Here is an 11779-nt window from a genome sequence, read left to right as displayed (position 1 = left end):
GGGGGTTTGGGGGAGCTCCTGGGTGTGAGAGAAAGGCAGAAGACTTTGCTTTTGGAATGGGAAAGAAAGCGAAGTGGGGGGACACCGTGGTACTAAGGCGCAACAGAAAGAAAATGAGTGTTAGGGGAAAAACTGAGTTTGGGGGGACTTTTTTTTTCCAGCTTCCTTTCCAAGACTTTTTCTTTGCTGCACTTTGCTCCTCCCCCTCCTCCCCGCCTCCTCTGCGCCCCCCCCCCCCCCGGGCGCGCGGTAATGGGAGGCTCCTAGGCAGGAGAAGCAAAAGAAGGAATTGTTTGCGAGTTCAGTCATCCAAAAAAGCTTCTTCCATATGGAGGGACCGGGTGCGCAGGGCGCTGCGTCCCCTGCCTTGTCCTCCTGCTGCCGCCTCTGCGGCCCCCGCTTCCTGCCGCGGGGACCCTGAGCCCTGGCCGGCCGGTGTCAGCTGCCGCGCGCGCACACCCACACACGCACACGCACACACACACTTACATACACACACACTCCCGCCGCAGCTACACGCGCCCGCAAGCGTCCGCCCTCCCGGCCGGCAACTTCTGGTTCTGGGGCTCCTTTGTTGTTCCCGCTGCGGCCACTCCCGTTTTGTGTGTCCCTGGGTGTCACTGTGCGGGTTGTGTGTCCGTGGGCGCGGGGCTCAGTGGCGCTCTTCTGCGCCCACCCCGCTAGCCCCGGGGCCTGGCTCGTCCTTCCCAGGAGCCGGCTGCACCAGAGGTGAGTCACGTCGCTGAAGTTTGTTTTCTTTTCATAAAAAGTTGTGTTTATTTGTTGGTTTGGGGAGGAGAGGGGGCGGGAGGCTGCCGCAGGCCGGGCGATGCCGAGGAAGTGCTGAAGAGTGGCTGAAGCGGGTCCGAGCGCCGGTTGCGGGAGCGGGTCCGAGCGCTCGGCCCGCAGGCTCCGTGGGGGACCCTGCGCCAGGCGGGCGGTGAGATGCCGGGCTACCGCCACCCGGCGCGGGGGCGCCGCATCCCTTTCCCTGCGGGTGCGGTCCGGCCGGTCTTTCCCGGAAGCTTCCTGGGTGGAAGAAGGGCCGGGACAGCCTCCCAAACGTCCCTAAAGGTTGACACTGGTCTCCGGCTCTGAGCGCAGGGCGGTGGGGAGAAGCCCACATGGGCAAATACACAGAACCACCGCACCCCCATTTGGCTTCCAAAGATGTGAGGGTTTATCGTCTTGGCGTTAAAAACAAACACAGACTAATATGAGGGACTTAACGGGCTGGAAGTGAAACTACACCAGATCAACCCTCCGCCCCAGGGGTGGAAGAGGCTAGGCTGAAGTGGTGATGTCCAGAGGTGTCTGTGGGTTTGGGGCAGCTGTGAGAGGAAGAGTGTGTGTGTTCGCCTTCGCGTGCCAACGTCTTGCTTTTGTTGTGCTTTGGAGGGGGGGTGTTGTTTGTAACTGTGAAGTGGGAATGATCATTTGGAACAAGTGCGGGGGGGGGGGGGAGAGCAAGGAACCCAGGAAGAATTTTCTGCTGGATTTTTGAAGATCCTGCTTAACTTTCAGGTTGCCTCTTGTTAGTCTGCTCTTGCAGATGATAAGAAAATTTTGAGGAGTAGGGGAGCAGGCTGACCTGGAGGAGTTTAAGGAGCCCTGGGGGTCTGTTTGCTTAGTTTTGTTTTGGGGATGGGGTTGCAGTGGCAGGATTACTTGAAAGGTCATTGTGTGTTTCCAGAGATGTGGCAGGAAAGCTAAGAATACCCAAACCGCACACCAGGGATCCTAAACAGGCACTTTCTGGGTGTGGTGGGGTGTTCTGCCACTCCCCCATCCCTTCTCAGCAAATTCAAGTGGGTTCGAATAAGTTTCTGACCCAGAGTTACCTCTTTGAGTAGACTGAGTGAAAAGTGTATTTGGGTTTCAGGTCCTTGTGCCACCCTCAAGTGCCCTGTACCCAGCTCACATTTGCCACCTAGACCTTTGTTACCTAGAACTTTGCAAACTTTGGCCATTGAATGAATGAAATTTTCAAAATTCTTGAACACAAACATTTCAAACTTATTCCACAATTGGGCCCTAAGCAGCCAGCCCAGCCCTGTGCTGATTTTTTATCCCTTTGGTTACAGCCAGTAACTCAGTCTCCATTTTCTCAAGGGCAGCATGACAGTATGAAAACAGTCTCTTCAAACTGAGGTGGGGGCTGAGGGACCTGTTTTCAGTTTACAGTGAATCTGAGGCAAGAGTTTGGCCATTTTGAAGTGTGTAACAGGTTTCCCAGGAAGGTTTCTGAGGTCTTATAATTGGTACTTTTTAATGGTTTCATAATTGAAACCCAGAGGTTTCCCGTGGTAATCTTGAAGCACCTTGGGGTCAGTGGGACAGAGGCAGGGTGGAAACAGCAGTGGAGTTATGATTTTTCCTGCAGGATGAGTTTTTGAAGCAAGTGTATAAAAAATGAAAGAATAAAGAGTTATTGCTTTGCTGACATTGCCTGCCTCTGCTGATTATTGTTCCGAGTGTGGCCCTTCAGGAGGCCAGAGGCTGTCTACACCTATGAAATCTGAGGACTGAGATGTCTGACATGCTCCTTTTCATCCTCTGTCAAGAGATCTCACAAGAGTAACAGTGCAAGAGACATTTTCTCAGGAGAAATTACCCAAGCCACAGCTTTGACTTTACTGGGGAGAGGAGGTTGATAGAGGTCAGGATGGTTGGTTCCTTGACCACAACTGGGTATGGGGAGGGAGTGGGGGAGGGGCGGCAGCGAGAGAACCCTGCTTTGCATTGAATGTTTGGCTACCTTGTGATAAAAGGGTGGTTTATGTTCTTTTCTATCCTCCAAAAGGGTCCAGTGACTTTCCTTTCTTTGAAATCCTCTTTGAAATGTTTGGGCTCCTAGCTCTCTTCAGCAACTTATCTATGGTTTCCATACCCTGAGAAGGAGTGGGGGATTTTACTCATGAAATAATTCAGTTAACTTCCCCAGGGATGCCCAGGCTATAAACAAGGATGGTGAGAAGTGAATCCGATGGTCACAATATTCCTAGTGGTCCAGGTTCAGATTTCGACAAAGTCACTGTGGGTAATGAATAAGGGTTTTGCTCTCTGTATCTTTTTTTTTTTTTTTTTTTCCTTTTTAGAGCCACACCCATGACATCAGAGTTCCAGGCTAGGGGCTGAATCAGAACTGCAGCTGCTAGCTTACACCACAGCCACAGCAATGCTGGATCCTTAACCTACTGAGCGGGGCCAGGGATTGAACTCGTGTCCACATCCTCATGGATACTAGTCAGTTTCCTTACTGCTGAGCCACAACAGGAACTTCTCTCTCTCTCTCTCTCTCTCTTTTACACAAGTGAAAAGAAGTTGAAGAAGACCCAAGTGCCCCAAATAATTGCTTCCAGTACTTTCTGGCCTCTGAATATTCAAGAAAGTATTAATCTGGCATCAGAAGATATGCATTGGCAGTTTGCGTTCTTTCCTCCAAACTCCAAGCCTCCTTGCTATCTGGGAAAGTGAGGAAGGCGGGAATGGAAATTGGCAACGGAGAGGAAAGAAAGTGATTTGTTAACATTTAAAAAAAAATCAGTTTAACATATGAAACTTCTTGTCATCTCCATACTTCAATTCAGCAAGCATTTTTAGTACATCAGATCCCATACTAGGAGCTTTTTTTATCCCAAGACTAAGTTTCTTAATCAAAGGGTAGTTCTCCAATCTACTTCCCTCCCAATTTTTATTGTACAAGCATCTATTAATAATAAAGAAAATGTGTTATAAAATTTTGCACATTCCCATACCATGGCACAACTTGTTTTGTTCATCCACATGCTTTTCACATAGTTGTGATAAAAGTATAGACTCTTGTAGTCAAACAGCTCAGAAGCATCTCTACACTCTTGATCAAAGACTCAGAGAACAGGTATGTCCAGCAACTTTGCTTTTGTTGGGAACAACCTTATTCCTGAGAGTGCACCCATATGGAGACTCCTCATGTAGTATTTTCATCATTCATGAGGCCAAATCAAATATTTGGTGCTGGGGGTGGGATAGAAGAGGGTGTCTGTTTTGATTTTTTATTTTTATTTATTTATTTATTTATTTTTTGTCTTTTTGCCATTTCTTGGGCCACTCCCGCGGCATATGGAGGTTCCCAGGCTAGGGGTTTAATTGGAGCTGTAGCCACCGGCCTACACCAGAGCCACAGCAACAAGGGATCCGAGTTGCGTCTGCGAGCTACACCACAGCTCACGGCAATGCCGGATCGTTAACCCACTGAGCAAGGGAAGGGATCGAACCCTCAACCTCATGGTTCCTAGTCGAATTTGTTAACCACTGCTCCATGACGGGAACTCCGAGGGTGTCTGTTTTTAATCTAGAAGTCCATGTTTACAAAAAGCCTTCCTAAATAGGACTGTTGCCTCCTTGGAACCCTCAGGGTGGGAACTGGGTGGGAAGGGGAGGTGGAATCAGGAAATAGGGCTTAAAGGATCCATCTCAAGTGGAACTGCCCTGAGGGTTAGGAAACTTGGGTTGGAGCCCTGGCTCTTCCTGTGGACTCCATTCACACTGACTCAATCCACAGAACTAATCGATTCCTGCATCTCCACTGAATTAGCTCCTTCCTCAAGCCCACCCAGTCTTTCCCGCCTTTCCTTTTGTTAGGCCACCATCCCACCGCCTTTTCCATTCGGGGCTCCCACCATGCTTCTTCATGCCCTGGACAGTTGTGCTGACATGGCTGGACTCCCCACTGTCCACCTATTGCCATCTCACCCACCCATCCTCCATCAGTCCCATAAACAAGCCATCACCCAGTCTAAGTTTACAGTCTAAGAGCCCTAGGCCTCTCACGTGGCTCTGGCTCACCTTATCATGGTATTACCTTGAAAGAAGCTTTCTGCTCCAGAGTACCCATCTATTTGCTGACCCTTGATGGGTGGCGGGGGCGGCTCATTTCTTGCTTGCTGCCTTACCATCCCCAACTCCTTCCCAGTTTGCCCACCTTATTTTGTATGAGGCCTGCCTATCATGTGTTCTTAAAAGGTATTTGGTGAATACTGATGAAAATGGACTGCTGGCTGCAAAGGTAGTGGTTTTGTAAGATCAACAGGCTGTTTTCAGTGTAATCATTGTCCTTAATCCATTGTTCATTTCATTTCTAGCAAGGAGCCAGGTAACTGGAGATTTAAGGAGGCCTATGATTTGGAAAAACTGCTTTTTCTCTCTTTTCTTATTTATAAAATGGATTAATAAGGAATTACTATGGTTTATAGCAGTGTACCTTATAAAAAGCAAATACTCTAGAAGTGTTTATTTTGTTTGAGACACTTTCTTTTTCCTTAGGCCCAGAACCCATGACCCATGAAGTCTTGTCAACATTCACACCATCGAAGGCTATCAGCAATGAACTAGAAGAAGCAGGTGAGGCTTTCTGCCTACAGTGTAATATCTCTGGCCTATTGGGTCAGTCATGTTTTCATGTTTTGTGTTGCCCCTTGAAGGTAAAGTACTTCTCTTCTTTCAATATTGGAAGGGTCCAGCTTTGAGTGAAACCTTGGCTAAGCAGGTTGGTTTTAGTTTAGCTCAGATGCTCTTTTAGTCAGAACTCATGGTAGCCTCTTTCCCCTGGGGTGGCCTCATGAACCCTCCCCATTCCCTGAGGCAAATTCCATTTGACATGTTGGATACAGGCCATTTCCTATGGATTTGGAGTCTGAGACTGCTGTGGAAAAGTCCTGCTTAGCTTTGGGTGAGAAACGTCCTGTGTTTATGTGTCTATCAACGGTATTAGAGCAAATGCCTTCTGAACTGATGTACCGGGCAGTGTTTATCTCACAAAACCCAGAGGGATTCTACATCATTCCATCTTTTGAAATAAAGTTAAGAAATAATTCTCTTTTCCTAATGGTGAATTTGGCCTTATCTTCAAAGAAGGCCTCTGATGTTTGGGACAGGATTGTTGGGCGGTAAGAGGAAATCAGAGGAGAAAGATCAGAGCCAATGACACACAGTCAACGTAACTTGGTTGCCAGAGAAAACGTTGAGGAAAGACTCAAGTAGTTCTACCGCTTATTAACAGGAAAGTCCATAATATGGGTTGAATAAAAAAATCATCCAAAAGGAGCTGAGCAGCAGAAAATATGGCAAAGAAATATTTATTCATCTCCAAAGTGAGTTTTGACAGCACTGCACAAGACGAGGGTGATGATGTGTGTGTAGATTGAAGCCTTCATCCTTTCAACAAGCTTTTATTGAAAGCTTACTGTGTGCTTGGGGTCAATACCAGAGCCCATGCCTGCCTTCTAGAATTCCATGACTGAGCGAGGGGACATATAGGGCCCAGCAATGCAAACTCCTGTGTAAAGTGCTTGAACTGGGTCTTGAAGAAGGGCTCCTAGAGGGCAGGGCCCAGTATCTCAGGCTAAGTCCTAGAGTCAGAAGTGGGGCTGGCAGGACCAAGGTTCGATTACCTCTGCCCACAGGTGTTGTTCATTTTCTGGCTGAAAACTTGCTTTTCCTCAGATGATAATAGGCTGAAGCATTTTCTTTCTTTTGTTTTTTAATCACCACCTGTGGCATGCAGAAGTTCCTCCAGGCCAGGGATCGAACCAGTTCCATAGCAGTAACAGCCACAGCAGTGACAATGCCAGATCCTTAACCCACTGAGTCATCGGGAAACTTCTGAGTTTCTTCTAAATCTCTCTTAAGACAGGAGATTTCAAGTTCAGAGTATTTGTTTGTTTGTTTGTTTGTTTGTTTGTTTAGGGCTGTACCCACGGCATATGGAGGTCCCCAGGCTAGGGGTTTAATCAGAGCTGCAGCCACCAACCTACACCACAACCATAGCAACGTGGGATCCAAGCTGCATCTGCTGCCTACACCATAGCTCATGGCAACACGAGATCCTTAGCCCACTGAGTGAGTCCAAGGATCGAACCTGTGTTCTTATGGATACTAGTTGGATTCATTACCAGAGCCACAGTGGGAACTCCCAAGTTCAGAGTATGTTTTAAAAATTGTATTAAAGTTAAAAACTGGATTCTTGGAGTTCCCACTGTGATGCAACAGGGTGGGTGGTACCTCTGCAGCATTCCATCCCTGGCATTGCTGCAGCTGCAGCATAGGTCCCAACTGTGGCTCAGATCTGATCCCTGGCCAGGGACTCCAAATGCCGTGGGGTGGCCAATTTTTTTTTTAATGTTATAAAAATAAAAACTGGAATCTCTGCATTGAGTTCAGAGTCTTGGAACTGTGAGTCTTGGACCACAGTTAAAAGCAGTTACTGAGTAGCTTTCTAGGGAAAAAGAAGAAATGTGTAATCTTTTCTTTGTCATCCAGATTTTAGCCAGGAAGGCTAGAAACACACCTGAATTCAGCTTTTTACTTGTTAGTTCCATTTGCCCTTTGTTCTGCTCTCTGGAGCAGGTTTGCTAGGCTCCAAAATCATTCTAAGAGTAGCAAGAGAGGAGACATTTATTTTGGGGACAAATAAAAGTTACTGGGCTCTCCAGTTGCCCAGGAACCTCCTTGGCTTCCTCGAGGTAGCTATCACACAAGGTGGGAGCTGCAGGTAGGAGGAAGAGGGTGTGTGGAACCAGCGCGGGGCTGGAATTAGACTCCTGCAGACCCACCCCGCTAAATCCTGGCCCTGACAAAGTTTTTCCAGAGTCATCCCAGCCAAGTGCCTTTACTAGTCTGAACTTACCTAACATTACAATCCCAGCAGGTTTATTAGGTATGGGTCACAGTTAATTGGAGAGGAAAATTGGGAGGTTCTGGGTTTATTACTTTTCTGTGAAAGCAGAGGCTGCTCTTAATTATTTCACAAATCGTCTCCTCCACTTGGCTCTCTCTCTGCTTTTCTGTCAAATGACTGTCATCCCACGGAGGTGTTATGGGTAGCTCGCCCTCTTTGATGTACCTGTGCCCACGTGAGGGGGATTTCATAAAGCAGTCAGTCAGCACAGTGCCCACTCTTGCAAGTGAGACCACATAAAGTGATGGAAATTCATAGCTGTTTACTTCTGTCATTATGAATGGATGTTTTGTAGTGAACAAGTTACATAAAAATCTGCTGTGTTCGAGCCAAGAGTTAGAGTATAATGGCCCTTCCAATGTATGGGCCTTCCGAGCAATCACCTGTAACCCTCCCTGGACAGCGTTGGTGGTCTTGCCATGGTGAAGGCCAAGTCAGCTCCAGGTGAAAGTGCCACAGTCAGGTGCCTCTCGTTCTATAGCCTTCTGTTGCAGGGATGGAGAGTCAGGCCCGGCTTTCGCCTGCCTGGACGGTGGCAGCTTGCCAGCAAGTTTCACTGGGTGGTCTTGGACAATGGGAGAGAGGAGGGGTGGGGAGCTCAGCTCTCCTGCCCAAAGGGGGACCAGAAGGTTGGCAACCAATCCCCTGTCACTGAAACACCACAAAGGTTCCGAGTGTGGGTGAAAAGAACAGAACAGGTTGCTGAAGGCAGTATTGTGATGGAGTTCATTTTTGTTTCCCTGATTTTACAAATGAAGCCTTGCACATATGTGGCAAGTCCCGCCAAAGAGGGTGAGCACACACGAGCAGCAGGGGCCCTTCACCACGGAAGGGGAGAGTTGCTGTCCCCACTCCTGGAATCAGCCATGGACACGGAGGGCAGGGAGAGACTGGCAAATCCTAGTCCCCAAGAGGCAGTCCCTCCTGCCTCCACCATCCTTCCGGTGACATGGAAAGTGAGAGTTGCCATTTTGTGAGACCTACTGTGTGCTAGGCCCTGTGCTAAGCACTATGAGCACTGTCCCTGCAAATGCCCCTCTCCTCCCCACCCTAGAAGGCCTGTGAAGATGGGCAGCTTGATCCTACTCTGATCCTACTCTGCAGATGAGAGAGTTGAAGCCGAAATAATTATAGGGACTCATTCCAGCTGATAAGTGGCAGAGCCAAGATTTCATGGTAGGGCTGCTGACTCCAAAAGTCAGGCTTTGAGAGAAAAAAAAAAAAGGTATCCAGACAATCTCCCCCCTCCCCCAAAGCAGTGCCCCCTTAGCTTGAGAGAACTGTTTCTTTTGCAGCTAACAAAGTGGAAGGGACAGGTGGAAGCTTTTATGAGACCTGCCTTAAGAGAATGGAAAACTGGGGCCACAACTGGAAGGTTTTGACGGGCTGCACAGCAGCAGCATGAGGGAAGCGGCTTCTAAGGCACAGCTAATTGGGTCTCCCCCTGGAATGTGTGCCCTGGCCTTTTCTCCCCTAGGACATCATGTGAATTGGCTGTCTGAATCTTTGCTTCCCACCTCAATGCCAGCTCAATCCATTTGCTCCTCAGGCCACTGCAAGTCTGATCAAGCAGGTCCTCTGGGCCCTTGGTGAGGTGAGGAGGAGAAGGCGTTTTGCCCAGCAGATATTTTCCTGGTCAGGAGAAGTGGCAGCTTGTGCAGAAAAATAGCAGCTTTGACAGACAGGTAACTGACAGGAGATGGTACCTTCCAGGCAAATACTCAGAGAGCAGCCAGCAGAAAGAATTCTGCAGGCCGTCACCTGCACAGCAAAACCGACCTCTCCCTGCTGGCTTCAGAGAGGGGAGAGATTTGGCTGCGATGAGCGTGCGGTTGCCCTCAATTCCTTGTGTTTCTTTAACAAACGTGGAAAGCCCAAGCCAGGATGTTCTGGCTTCAGAAGGGGTGGGGCGTGCACAGGACACCTGGGTTTAAGTTGTCATTATGAGGAGTTCCCGTTGTGGCTCAGCGGTAACGAACCCAACTAGTATCCATGAGGACAAAGGTTTGATCCCTAGTCTCCTCAGTGGATCAGGGATCTGGTGTTGCCGTGAGCTGTGGTGTAGGTCACAGACACGGCTAGGATCCCTCATTGCCGTGGCTGTGGTGTAGGCTGGCAGCTGTAGCTCCAATTCGACCCTTAGCCTGGGAACTTCCATGTGCTGAGGATGCAGCCCTAAAAAAGCAAAAAGAAAAAAGGTGCCATTATGTGACCACCTAGTTGGGTAACCAAGGGGAAATCATGAACACTCTCTGAGCCCTTATCTCCCCATCCTTGCAAGCTGCCCTCTCAGGGCACAATGAGGATGCCGAAGAATGGCACAATGGAAGACTTTTGATTCAGAGCATTCCTGCTCAGCAGACTCTGGTGTTTGTGTTCCTCCAGGATGTGTTAGGAGCTAAGACATTGAAGGGAACTGACCAGAGGTCAGAGTCCGGGCACACAGGTTGCATCTGTTTCTGTGGTTGTGTTTGTTTTCTAGGAGCAGGGGCCTGAACTAAGGGCAGGTAGGTCCTATTCCAGAAAGTCTTCTGGACCTCTCCAGGCAAGCTGCTTTTCCCTCTCTTGTGGGAAAAAACAGGGAAGTTCTCGGGGTCTGGCAGGAGTTGAGAGAGGAGAAGATTTCATGACAAGAGAATCCTGGTTAACGCTCTTCCCAAGAGAGGAAGGAGGAGAGGAACCTAAGGAGTGTGGTGGGGACCCTATCTGAGAGAACAGAAGTTTAGAGTGACTCTAATTAGAAAATGGGTGAAGTGCTAGGGAAAGGCGGTTGTTGCAGGGGGGGAGTGGTGTTGCTGGGGCCACCCCCAGGTTGGAGGTTGTGTGGCATCCTGGTAAAGGGTGGGCTTTGGAACCAGGAAACCTGGGTTTGAAGGTGGCTTTGCCAGTTGCTAGGCGTATGACCCTGGGGTAGTCATCTAAACTCCAAGACCTAGTTTCTTGAAGTTGTTGGGAAAAGGAAGCAAAATGTGGCATATAAAGTGCACAAAATGCATTGTGAACATTAGTAGAAGGTAGCTGTTAGTAGGAAAGGAAAGAACAGACTGAAAGGAGAGTTAGCAATGGATTGAGCAGCTGGGAAGATAGGCAGATGGAAGGCTGTGTTGATGGAAATCCCACTGGCTCAAGGCTCTCTAGAGAGGAGGCAGTGAGAGGGCATGGGGAGTGAGGAGCCCCCAATGGGGAAGGCTCTACCCACAGGGCACCTTAGGTACCAGCCCTCAGGCCTGGTCACTGGGAAGACAACTCCACCCAAGCCTTCTCCTCTGCTTCTTCCCTGATTCTGCCATTAGGCCCCAAACATAGGAGTCACCTTTGGCTCTGCTTTTTCTCTCATTCTCCACTTAAAGTTGGCAAATGATATTGGCTTTACTTTTGAGATGTATGCAGAATTCCCCATCTTCCATCAGTATTTCTTACCTGGTCTGTTGCAATAGCTTCCTAAGTGTTCTCCCTGCCTCTACCCATCCCTGACCTTGCTTCCCAGAGCCTCTTTTTCATAGAGAAGTCAGGCGAGGTCATGTCTCTGCTCAAAACTCTCCATGGCACCCATTTCATGCAGAGGAAATGCCACACAACATCTGTACCCTCGCCCCATCCTCACAGCTCTGCCCTCATCTCCCGTGCCCTCACCTCCCCTGTCTTTACCTTCCCCTGCCCTCACCTCCCCTACCCTTACCTCCCTTTGCACTCACCTCCCCCTGCTCACTCCCACAGCCACAGTGGTCTCCTTGCTGCCACTCCACCTACCAGAACAAGCTCTCTCAGGGGCTTTGCCCTCTATCTAGAAGGCTTTTCCCTGATAGCTGCACAGCCCCTCCCTCACTTCATTTAGGTGTCTGCTTCACAGCCACCCTAACCCTTTATTAAATCACTCCCACCATCATTCTCTGTCCCTTCAACATAATCTATTTTTCCCCAACATTGTGACCTCCTGACGTATCTCTGCTTGTTCATCTGCTTATTGCCTGCTTTCCCTCCAGAAGGAAAGAGTCACAAGATCAGGGATTTCATGCTGCACCTCGCTGCCTTCCCAGTGCCTGGAGTAGAACCAGGTATGTA

General features: G+C 49.0%; 1 protein-coding gene across 12 annotated transcripts in view; it reads left to right on the top strand.

Annotated features, from left to right (window-relative positions):
* The window catches only part of BOC (BOC cell adhesion associated, oncogene regulated), a 77948-nt gene continuing 66434 nt past the window's right edge, over positions 266 to 11779 (top strand). For 9 of the 12 annotated variants that reach the window (XR_002337900.1, XR_002337899.1, XM_021070376.1 and 6 more), the window contains exons 1-2: positions 266 to 729; positions 5305 to 5382. The gene's annotated coding sequence lies outside the window, so the exon portion shown is untranslated. Of the gene's footprint in view, positions 730 to 5304; positions 5383 to 11700; positions 11773 to 11779 lie in introns of all 12 variants that reach the window. The other 3 variants (XM_021070367.1, XM_021070374.1, XM_021070366.1) reach the window with 1 other exon arrangement.

Source organism: Sus scrofa, chromosome 13, assembly GCF_000003025.6.
Source record: "Sus scrofa isolate TJ Tabasco breed Duroc chromosome 13, Sscrofa11.1, whole genome shotgun sequence".
In the NCBI taxonomy this organism is placed as follows: domain Eukaryota; kingdom Metazoa; phylum Chordata; class Mammalia; order Artiodactyla; family Suidae; genus Sus; species Sus scrofa.
Note: the sequence above shows the minus strand (reverse complement) of the source record. Positions and strands in the feature narration are given on the sequence as shown.